This window comes from Rattus norvegicus, unplaced genomic scaffold (genome assembly GCF_021556685.1).
Source record: "Rattus norvegicus strain SHRSP/BbbUtx unplaced genomic scaffold, alternate assembly SHRSP_T2T haplotype1-0000016, whole genome shotgun sequence".
Classification (NCBI taxonomy): Eukaryota; Metazoa; Chordata; class Mammalia; order Rodentia; family Muridae; genus Rattus; species Rattus norvegicus.
The window spans coordinates 314,189-325,409 of record NW_028238780.1 but is presented as its reverse complement, the minus strand read 5'-3'; positions in this window follow the sequence as shown (position 1 = coordinate 325,409).

Genomic DNA, 11,221 nt, shown 5'->3' with positions numbered 1-11,221 from the left:
AAAACACAGAAAGACCTAACAAAGAAAGAGAACTTCAGACCAATTTCTTTTATCAATATGGACGCAAAAATACTCAAAGAAATTCTTTCAAACCTAGTCCTACAACACATTAAACAATAATCCACTATGATTAAGTAGAATTCATCCCATGCTTGCAGGGATGCTTTAATATACAGAAAACCAACAACCTAATCCACTGCATAAAAAAACAAAAAGATGAAAACCACATGATCCTTTCATTAGATGCTGAGAAAGATTTTGACAAAATTCAACCTCCCTTGATGATAAAAGTCCTGGAAAGGACAGGAATTTATGTCCCATACATAAACATATACAGCAAATCCATAACTAATATTAAACTAAGTGGAGACAAACTTGAAGCAATCACACTGAAATCAGGAACTAGACTAGACTGCCCACTCTCTCACAACTTATTCAATATAGTTCTAGACATCTTAGCCACAGCAAGCAGATACTGAAGGAGGTCAAAGGGATATAGATCGGAAAGGAAGAAGTCAGAATAACACTTTTTGTAGTTGATATGATACTATACTTAGTGACCTTAAAAGTACCACCAGAGAATTAATAAGCCTGATAAAAAATTTCAGCAAAGTGGATGGGTATAAAAAAAAAAAACAAACAAACAAACAAAAAAAAAACTCTGCAAAAAAGCTAAACAAGTGGAGAAAGAAACTAGGGATATGACACCCTTCATAATAGCCCCAAATAATATAAAATATCTCAGGTGACTTGATCCAAGTTAGTAAAAGATGTGTATGAGCAGAACCTCAAGTCTCTGAAGAAACTGAAGGAGATTTCAGAAGATGGAAAGATCTCCCATGCTCATGGACTGGCAAGATTAATACAGTAAAAATGGCCATTATACCAAAAGCGATCTACAGATTCTTTCCAATCGCCATCACAATTCCAATCCAATTCTTCATGGAGTTAGACTGATCAATTTATAAATTCATCTGGAATAACAAAAAATACAGAATAGCTAACACTGTCCTCAACAATAAAAGACTTCCTTGGGAATCACTATCCCTGAACTCAAGCAGTATTACAGAGTAACAGTGATAAAGACTGTATGGCATTGAGACAGAGCCAGGCAGATAGACCAGATGAATAGAACTTGAGACCCAGAAATGAACCCATACACCCATGGTCACTTAATTTTTGAGAAAGGAGCCAAAACCATCCAATGGAAAAAAAGATTGCATTTTCAGCAAATGGTGCTAGTCCAGCTGGGAGTCAGTATGTAGAACGCAAATTGATCCACACTTACTGCCCTGTAGAAAGCTTAAGTCCAATTGGATCAAGGACCACCCCATCAAACCAGATACACTCAAACTAAGAAGAAAAAGTGGGGAAGCATCTCGAACACATGGGCACTGGAGAAAATTTCCTTAACAAAACACCAAAGGCTCATGCTCTAAGATCAAGAATAGACAAATGTGATCTCATAAAACTACAATGCTTCTGTGCGGAAGAGGACACTGTTGTTAGGACAAAATGGAAACCAACAGATTGGAAAAAGACCTTTACCAATCGTACAACAGAGAGAGGGCTAATATCCAAAATATACAAAGAATCATGAAGTTAGACTAAAGGGAGTCAAAAAACCCTATTGAAAAATGCGATTCAGAGCAAAACAAAGAAATCACAGCTGAAGAATTTAGAATGGCAGTTAAACACTTAAAGAAATTTTCACCATCTTTAGTCAAAAGGGAAATGCATATCAAAACAACCCTGAGAATCCACCTTATACCAGTCAGAATTGCTAAGATGAAAACCCAGGTGATATAAGATGCTGGTGAGGAAATATAGAAAGAGGAACACCCATCCATTGTTGGTGGGATTGCAGACTGGTACAACCATTCTGCAAATCAATCTGGAGGTTCCTTAGAAAATTGGACATTGAACTATCTGAGGACTCAGCTATACCTCTCTTGGGCATATACCCAAAAGGTGTCCCAACATATAACGAAGACACATGCTCCACTATGTTCATAGCAGCCTTATTTATAATAGACAGAGGCAAAAAGAACCCAGATTCCTTCAACAAAGTAATGGATACAGAAAATGTGGTACATCTACACAATGGAATATTATTCAGCTATCAAAAACAATGACTCTTCTAAATTTATAGGCAAATTTTAGGAACTGGAAAATATCATCCTGAGTGAGGTAACCCAATCACATAAAAACACACATGGTATGCACTCATTGGTAAGTGCTATTAGCCGAAATGGTCGAATTACCCTAGACGCACAGAACACATGAATGTCAAGAAGGATGACCAAAATGTGAATGCTTCACTCTTCCTTTAAAAATGAGACAAGAATACCCTTGTCAGGGAATAGGGTGGCACATTATAGAACAGAGGCAAAAGGAACATCCTCTCAGAGCCTGCCTCAAATGGGGCCCACACATATACAACCACCAAACGAGATAAGATGGATGAAGCAGGACAGAAGTGCAGGCTCACAGAAACCAGATGTAGATCTCTACTGAGAGACAAATCCAGAATATGGGAAACACTTAGGCAAATGCCAGCAGCAAACCACTGAACTGAGAAAGGGATCCCAGGTGAAGGAATCAGAGAAAGGCCTGAAAGAGCTGATGGGGCTTGAGACCCCATATAAACAAAAGTGCCATCCAAGCAGAACTTCCAGAAACTAAGTTAGTACCCAAAGACTATACATGAACTGACCCTGGACTCCAAATTCATACGTATCAATCAATGCCTATTAGGGGCACCAGTGGAAGGGGAAGTCTTTGGTCCTCCCAAAACTGAACACCCCGTGAATGGCATTTTTGGGAGAAAGGCAGTAATGTGGGGAAGGATCGGGAGAGGAACACCCCTATAGAAGAGGAGGGGGAGGGACTAGAAAAATGTTAACGGGGAAACCTGGAAAGGGAATAACATTTGAAATGCCCCAAGTTAATAGTTCCCAAGTTAATAATGATTGAAAAAAAAAACACTCCTTCTGGAAGAGGAGAATGTATGATTTTCCATTCAGGATGTATGGGAGGAATTTTGGACACCTTGACAAATGTGGAAAAAACCTATAGAACATTGGAAACATTTAGTTATTTCAGGAAAGTCTTGGGTGGGTAGGAACATCTTGGGGAAAAATGGGAGATCCAAGTTCTCCCTGTCTAGATAGGGAAGGATGTTGGGAACCTGTAATGTGTGGGGAAATTACCTGTGCCAGTTTTTCAGTAGAAGAGTCAGCAGATGGTGGCCCAGGCACAGTGTGATCTTCTTTGAGACTTTCACTGCTCTCTCCACTAGTGTGTTTTGTAGATGTTGCAGGCATTGTGGCTACCAACTGGTCATAGTCACATGTTCTTCAAACCCAGTAGACATAATCTGCCTTTTTTTTTTTAATCTTCCCAAGAATGGGCACTAAAGATGAGGCCACCCTTTTTCTAGTAGCAGGATGTAAAGCAGATGTTCTGGTATCCCTGGCCATTGGTTTACTCAGTGATGTGCTATCCTTGGTCAGTGGATTACTCATGCCCTCAGGAACCGTCAAAGGAAGTGGAACTGTCCATTTCTTGTACTCCGTCAGTTCCCTTCTGGGGTCTAGGGCCCTCTTATTGACTGAAGCCTTTATATGATCTTTGAGTTTCTGTAGCTTTTCTGTAACACGAGCATCAGGTTTTTTTAATCTCTGGTCTTCATAAGGTTTTGTGCATCTGAACTTGTGCCGAGTCCTTCTAAGATGTCCTGGAGGTGCAAAGTCCCTCGGTTTCTGCTGTTCAAGTGTTTCCCCAGTTGGGATAGGATGTTGCAATCTGGTTGGTGGACACTGAAGGGGGTCCAGGCGGCGGTGGCTGGGAACCCTTCAAGTGCTTCCACCATTGGAGTCCTATGTTATAATCATCTTGGAGGGCACTGAAGGGGTTCACAGGCAGTGGAGGCTGGGATATAGGCGGTGCATGGTCTGAGGGTAAAGTCCGGTATGAGGCTCGCTGGTCCCTCTCCACACGTTTGCCCATTGAGTCATTAAGGAAATTGAACAAGAAATGTCAAATGGCCTACTACCCCGTGAAGGGGCAGTGAATGTGCTTTCCAATGGTGAGTCGTGGAGAACATCAGTTAAGCTGTACTCTTTGAGTATGGCTCTCTCTCCCAAGAACCAAGGACACTTCCTGAACTGGAAGCAGGCCGAACTCGAATGTACATTGATCTCGAGAAACAAGCAAAGCTCGAGAGGGACTGTTCTCGAGACTGCACCGGCCGTCAGGAGCTGCCTCACTTGACAGTTCTGCTTATAGTAGCGGGGCGATCATCCAAGCTTTCTGAATAAGGGGGAACCCTGTCGACTATCTTCCTTTGAGTTCACCACAGGAGGGATACGGATCACCTCATTATTCTACAGCTGCCCTGGCAAGGGGACAAGCCTGCGCATGTGGGATAAACTGATTATTACCAGACAGGACTGGATGTGGGCACCATCTTTATTTTACCGAGCCGCTCCCTACCCTGAAGGGTGGTTGAATTTTGTCAAATGCTTTCTCAGCATCTAATGAAATGACCATGTGTCCTTATCTTTGAGTTTGTTTACATGTTAGATAACATTGATGGTTTTCTGTATATTAAAACATCCCTGCATTCCTGATCAAGATGGATGATTGTTTTTTAGATTCGGTTCGCAAGAATTATATTGAGTATTTTTGCGTCAATATTCATGAAGGAAATTGGTCTGAAGTTATCTTTGTTGGGTCTTTGTGTGGTTTAGGTATAAGAGTAATTGTGGCTTCATAGAAGCAATTTGGTAGCGCTCCGTTAACAATTGTGTGGACTAGTTTGCACAGTATTTGTATGAAGTCTTCTATGAATGTTTAATAAAATTCTGCCCGGAATCCTTCTGGAACTGGGTTTTTTTTTTTTTTTTTTTTTTTTTTTTTTTTTTTTTTTTTTTTTTTTTTTTTTTTTTTTTTTGCTTGGGAGACCTTTAATAACTGCTTCTATTTCTTTAGGATTCATGGGGCGTTGAGATACTTTATTTGATCCTGATTTAACGTTGCTATCTGGTATCTGTCTAGAAAATTGTCCATTTCCTCCATATTTTTCAGTTTTCTTGTATATAGACTTTTATAGTGGAATCTCCTGATTTTGGGAATTTCTTCAGATTCTTTGTTCTGGATCCATTTCATTTCTGATTTAGTCAATTTGGATACTTTCTCTGTGACCACGGGTTAGTCTGTCTAAGGGTTTATATATCTCAAAGAAACAGCTTCTGGTGTTGTTGATTCTTTTAAAGTCCTTTTTGTTTCTACTTGGTTCATTTCAGCTCTGAGTTTGATTATTTCCTGCCTTCTACACATCTTGGGTTTACTTTTTTCTTTTTGTTCTAGAGCTTTTAGGTGTGTAGTCAACCTGCTGATATAGGCTCTCTCCTATTTCTTCTCCCAAGCATTCAGAGCTATAAGTTTTCCTCTTAGCACTGCTTTCATTGTGTTACTTATGTTTGGGACTGTTGTATCTTCATTTTCATTAAGTTCTAAGAAGTCTTTATATTCTTTCTTTATTTCTTCCTTGACCAAGTTGTCATAAAGTAGAGCATTGTTCAATTTCCACATATACGTGAGTTTTCTGACATTATTGTTATTGTTGAAGACCAGTTTTTGTGTGTGGTGATCTGATAGAATCCATGTGATTATTTCTGTCTTCCTGCATATGTTGAGGCCTGTTTAGTGACTGATTATATGGTAAATTTTGGAGAAGGTTCAATGAGGTTCTGAAAATAATGTATATCCTTTTATTTTTAGGATGGAATGTTCTATAAATATCTGTTAAATAAATTTGGTTCATAACTTCTGTTAATTTCTCTACATCTCTGTCCAATTTCTGTTTTCATGATCTCTCCAGTTATAAGAGTGGAGTGTTGAAATCTCCTACTGTTATCTATCATGAGAAGTCCAATGTATGCTTTGTACTTCAGTAAGGTTTCTTTTATGAATGCAGGTCACCTTTCATTTGGAGTATAGATACATACGGTTGAGAGTTCATCTTGGTGGATTTTTCCTTTGATGACTATGATGTCATAATCCTCCTTTTCCTCCTTAGAAAGCCATGTCCTTCCTTATCTTTTTCTTAAAGACTTTTAGTTGAAAGTCAATTTTAATTGATATTATAATCTAACTTCAGTTTGCTTATTCAGGCAATTTTCTTGAAATTTGTTTTCCAGTCATGTATTCTGAGGTAGTATCCGTCCTTGTCTCTGAGGTGTGTTTCCTGTCTACAGCAAAATGCTCGCTACTCTTTATGTATCCATTCTGTGAGTCTGTGTCTTTTCATTGGCGAATTGAGTTCATTGATGTTGAGAGATAGTTATTTTCCTAGTCAGAGGTAGAATTATGTTTCTTTGTCTCTCTTTTCATTTCATTGCAAGGAAATTATATTCTTGTTTTTGGTATGATGTATTTTCTCTCCTTGTGTTGGAGTTTTCCATGTATTTTCTTTTGTAGGCCTAGATTTGCTGAAAGAGATTTCATAAATTTGGTTTTGTCATGGAATATCTAGGTTTCTCTGTCTATGATCCTTGAAAGTTTTACTGGATACAGTAACCTGGTCTGGCAATTGTGCTCTCTTAGGGTCTATTTGAAATCCGTCCAGCATATTCTCACTTTCATTGTCACTAGTGAGAAGTCTGGTGTAATTCTTATAGATCTGACTATATATTTCACTTGGACCTATTTCCCTTACTGCTTTTAATATTCTTTCTTTGCTTTGCACATTTGGAGTTTTGACTATTATGTGATATGAGTAATTTCTCTTCTGCTCCAATATATTTGGAGTTCTGTGGGCTTCTTGTTTGTTTATGGGCATCACTTTCTTTAGGTTAGGGAACTTTTCTTTTTTAATTTGGTTGAATATATTTACTGGCCCTTCAAGTTGGGAGTCTTCTCTTTCTTCTATACCTATTAACCTCAGGTTTGAACTTTCATTTTATCCTAGATATCCTGTATGTTTTGGGCCAGGAACATTTGTTTTCCATTATCTTCATCAGTTGTGTGGATGATTTCTATGGAATCACCTGTCCATGAAATTCTCTTTTCTATATCTTGCATTCTTCTGGTGATTCTTGTATCTACGGTCCTTTGTCTCCTCCTTTGTTTTCCTATCTCCATCTTTGTCAACATTTACTTTCTCTATTATTTCTATATCTATTTTCAAGTCATCTTCCTGTTTGGTGATGTTTCCTGTAATTCTTTCATGGATTTTTTTTCCTCTTGAAGGGCTTCTACTTGTTCACTTGTGTTCTCCTGCATTTTTCTAAGGGGATTCTTTAGGTTCCCCTCAAAGTCCTCCATCATTGTCAACAAATGTGACTGTAAATCTAAGTCTTGCTTTTCTGGTGTGTTTAAATATCCAGTATTTTCTTAGGTGGGATAACTGGGCTCTGCTGATGCCAAGTAGTATTGGTTTTTGTTAGTTAGGTTTCTTCGCCTGCCCCTAGTTATTGGGTTGTCTTTGGTGTTCACTTGCCTTACTGTTTCTGTGAGTGACTTGACCCTGCTGTAGCCCTCTGTGTCAGCACTGTGGTAGAACTCTTTTCTTGTTTTCTTTCAGCCTTTCCTGCGAACAGGTGTTCTGTTCCGATATGTGTAGGCACTCCTGGAGACCTTCTTCCAGCTCTAGGAACAGGCAGGAATCAAATGATCATGACCCTGACTGTTCCTGTATGTACTTACCCTCCATGGGCAAGGTTGGCACTGTGCAAAACCCTCTTGGGTCTTTATGGTGGGAAGCTGGGTATTCTCCTCTGACTTCTCAGGATTATCCACACTCCTGAGGGTCCAGCTCTCTTCCCTAAGGGATTTGCGTACAGGGAACTGTTTGGCCATTCAGTGCAGGCCTTGTTACAGACCCGAATCGTGGGTACCCGTGGCTGACTGTTCCTGTATCCCAGTGTCCAGAAGTACTGTTCAATTTCTCCTTGCATCAGGGATGTGGGCTGAGGTTTGTTTTAATTTAATATTGAGAAATATTTACAGTACATCAAAATAGGTGTGAAATGCATCACAATACAATCCTCTGCATTCCAGCAATTTTTATACAAGACCAGAGTCCACTGAGAGGTCTGTACAACAGACCTCCTGCTTTATAATTGTCGGAGCTTTAAGTCTGTCTCGTTCTCTACACTTAGATTTTTTTAACTTTTGCATGAATGGGTGCAGATCTAATCTAATAGATCTAATAAGCTAGTATACCTGACTAAGTCTCCAGCCCCCATGAGGGACTATGTATTGTTTTGCTTTTTTGTTGTTGTTGTTTGGAGAATTGTGTTTTTCAGTATCCCCAATAGAAAATTAATCTAGTGATGAATTAGTGAATAGAAACGAAAATTATGAATGATTATGAGGAATTCCCCAAAACAGAGTGAACACAAAGGTAAATTTGAAATGTGTGTGGGTAGACATGCACACATGCTCATGACCCATGTAGCTGACAAGCATTCAACACCAGACCAACTTAAGTGATTTGGGAAATTAACTTATTTCACACACAAGCAAACTCATTGGGAATACATTGTTTTCTCAGTCGCGTCTTTAAGTGACCAAATGGTGAAACAGTATGTAAACAAATACTGTTACCCTGCTTTGTTGTTTATACTAACATTTTAATTCATGTACAATCTTCATGTGCTCTTTCTCTATTGTGTTTCTCTGTGTTTGTGTTTCTGCATGAATATATAGGAACACATGTGTATGTGGCATACATGTGATTGTTTGTGCATGTGTGTGTGTATATGTGTGTGCGTGTGTGTGTGTTATTTGGAATTTGTAAACATAGGTAACATGTGTATGTATAATTGGGAAATACTGAAACTCACATTTGATTTGTTGATCAACCATGCGACTGATCTACTCACATATCTCTGAAATTCCATTATATCAAGTGAATAGAGAGAGAACTTAATAGGCTTGTGGTATCTCCAATTCTACCTTTGTCAGGAAAAAAATATTTTTTGGCAACAAAACCCAAACTTCAGCAAACACATATACACCCTACAAAACAGGAAAGGTTATGTCATTTAAAGGGAAAAGATATCAGACTGGGAGAAAAATGAGTAAGCCACATCTCCAATACTTGAGAGACATGAGATTGAACTTCAGAAGATATAACGGGAAGGGACAGGCAGAATCCCTAAGGAGCCAAAATAAGCTAAACACTGGAGCTTCTCATTACATGACAGCTCATGGGTTGGTAAGGATGGTAGACCATACTCAGTCTCCATATAAGGCTACAATTTGAACAAGGTGAAAAGTCTACACAGTGCTAACAGCTACTTTACAAGTTACAGTGTGAAAAACAGAATGTAACTGTAGAAAGAAGAGAAGGATGATATCTGAAAACAGACCAGGCTGTGCTGGAATTGAACAGCTTTCCATGTAAGTAACCAAGCAACACAGCAGCTGCCCTATGCAAAAGTGAGCAAAGAGGAATGAACAGTATAGATACTATGTGTATATAAATACAGGCAATTTGGTATATTTTTAAGATGTTGAGATGAAAGAATAGGAAGAAATTTCTATCAAGCTCGGCACAATGTCTTGCTCTTAGAATACTCACATTTAAGGGACTGAGGGAGAGGAATAAGGAATTTCAGGTTACCCTGGAATACATATCAAGACAACACCTCTTTTTTTCTCTTTTTTTAAATTCAAATCACTAGTGTGATTGATAGAATATCATGAACAATTTTAAGAAAACAGAAATGTAATGTCTATGCAGTGATACTCTCACTAAGAAAACATGTTCTATAAAGAGACAGGTATTATTAAGTTACAGATAACAGCTGCATTATTGAAGGATGTAGCATGAAGGGTTATGATCCTGTTTGGTTGATCCTTCTTCTCTTTCATGGCTCAGCATCTCTGACCACGTCATTATTGTGCAGACATCTAGATGTTCCCTGGCTTTAAATTTATGTATGTAAACCAGTAATCATTTATATATCCAATGATTTTTTGATTTTACTTTATCTTCAAAAACGATGAGTCTTTAGGAAATGATACCTTTATTGTGTGGGTTTGAATATACATAATTGCAATCAGAGAATAATCTGGGCTCCACACACACACACACACACACACACACAAACACACACACACACACACACACACACACACACACAGGATGGTTGGAGATACTATACCTGTGGCATCAGGAAAGCATAGAGATGAGTGTTTTGATCAGGTTTTCTGTATAATATTGATGACAGGTTAATGATAAGACTGGGTAAAAAATTGAAATACAGTCAAGTTTTTTTTTCCTTCCTTTGATTGATAGCTTGTACAGCATGTGAAACTGAACTTAAACGCAAGGTAAATCTTGAGCCTGAGCTTCATTAGTGGCAGGACTCCATGTTTCCACCTTCTCTTGTAAATATATGGACACTTGGCTCAATGCTTAGCACACTTTAAAAAAATCCCCTGGTGTTAAGAGAGAAAGTATTAGATATGGAATTATGTGAGAAAAAATCTTTTCTAAGCTTTGATTTTTGTTACTGCAGAAGAAGACTTTGACTCTGATGTAAATGAGGCTCTAAAATACTAAAAAAATAATATCTCTCATCTGCAAGAATCCTACTGATTTCTTACTGCTCTGTGTTTCCGGAGATGAGTGTCAATTGTGTCAATTGCTCTTTGTGGCAGGAAAAGGTATTGTCTTTCAAATGCTTTGCAAATGCCAAGTTCTCTGAGGTCCCTGGAGAATGTTTCCTCCTGTTAACCCTTATCCTGCTCTCATTGTCTTTGCTATCTGCACCAGTCCATCTCTACGCACCCCATGCACTTCTTTCTGCTCAACTTATGTAACCTGGAAATTGGCTACATGGGCTCTGTCATACCCAAGATATGGAGAGACTTGTCAGTGTGATCTGAGGGCTCTCTTAGGAGGGATGTACCACACAGATGTTTTTCTCCACACTTTTTAGTATAACTGAGTGTTGTCTATTGGCAGTCATGGCCTTTGGCTATGGTATTGGCAAGATTAACTATGCAATCCAAATGAGTCATGGGGTATGTGTCCATTTATCAATTATTTCATGGGAAATAGGTTCCATTGTAGGGTTTGGACAAAATTACTTGAGGCCCAAATATAACCACACATCAAGAGTTGATAAACTCTTGGTCTATACAGCAGTGACATCCATGCTGAACCTTATCATCTATAGCATAAGGAACCAAGAAATCA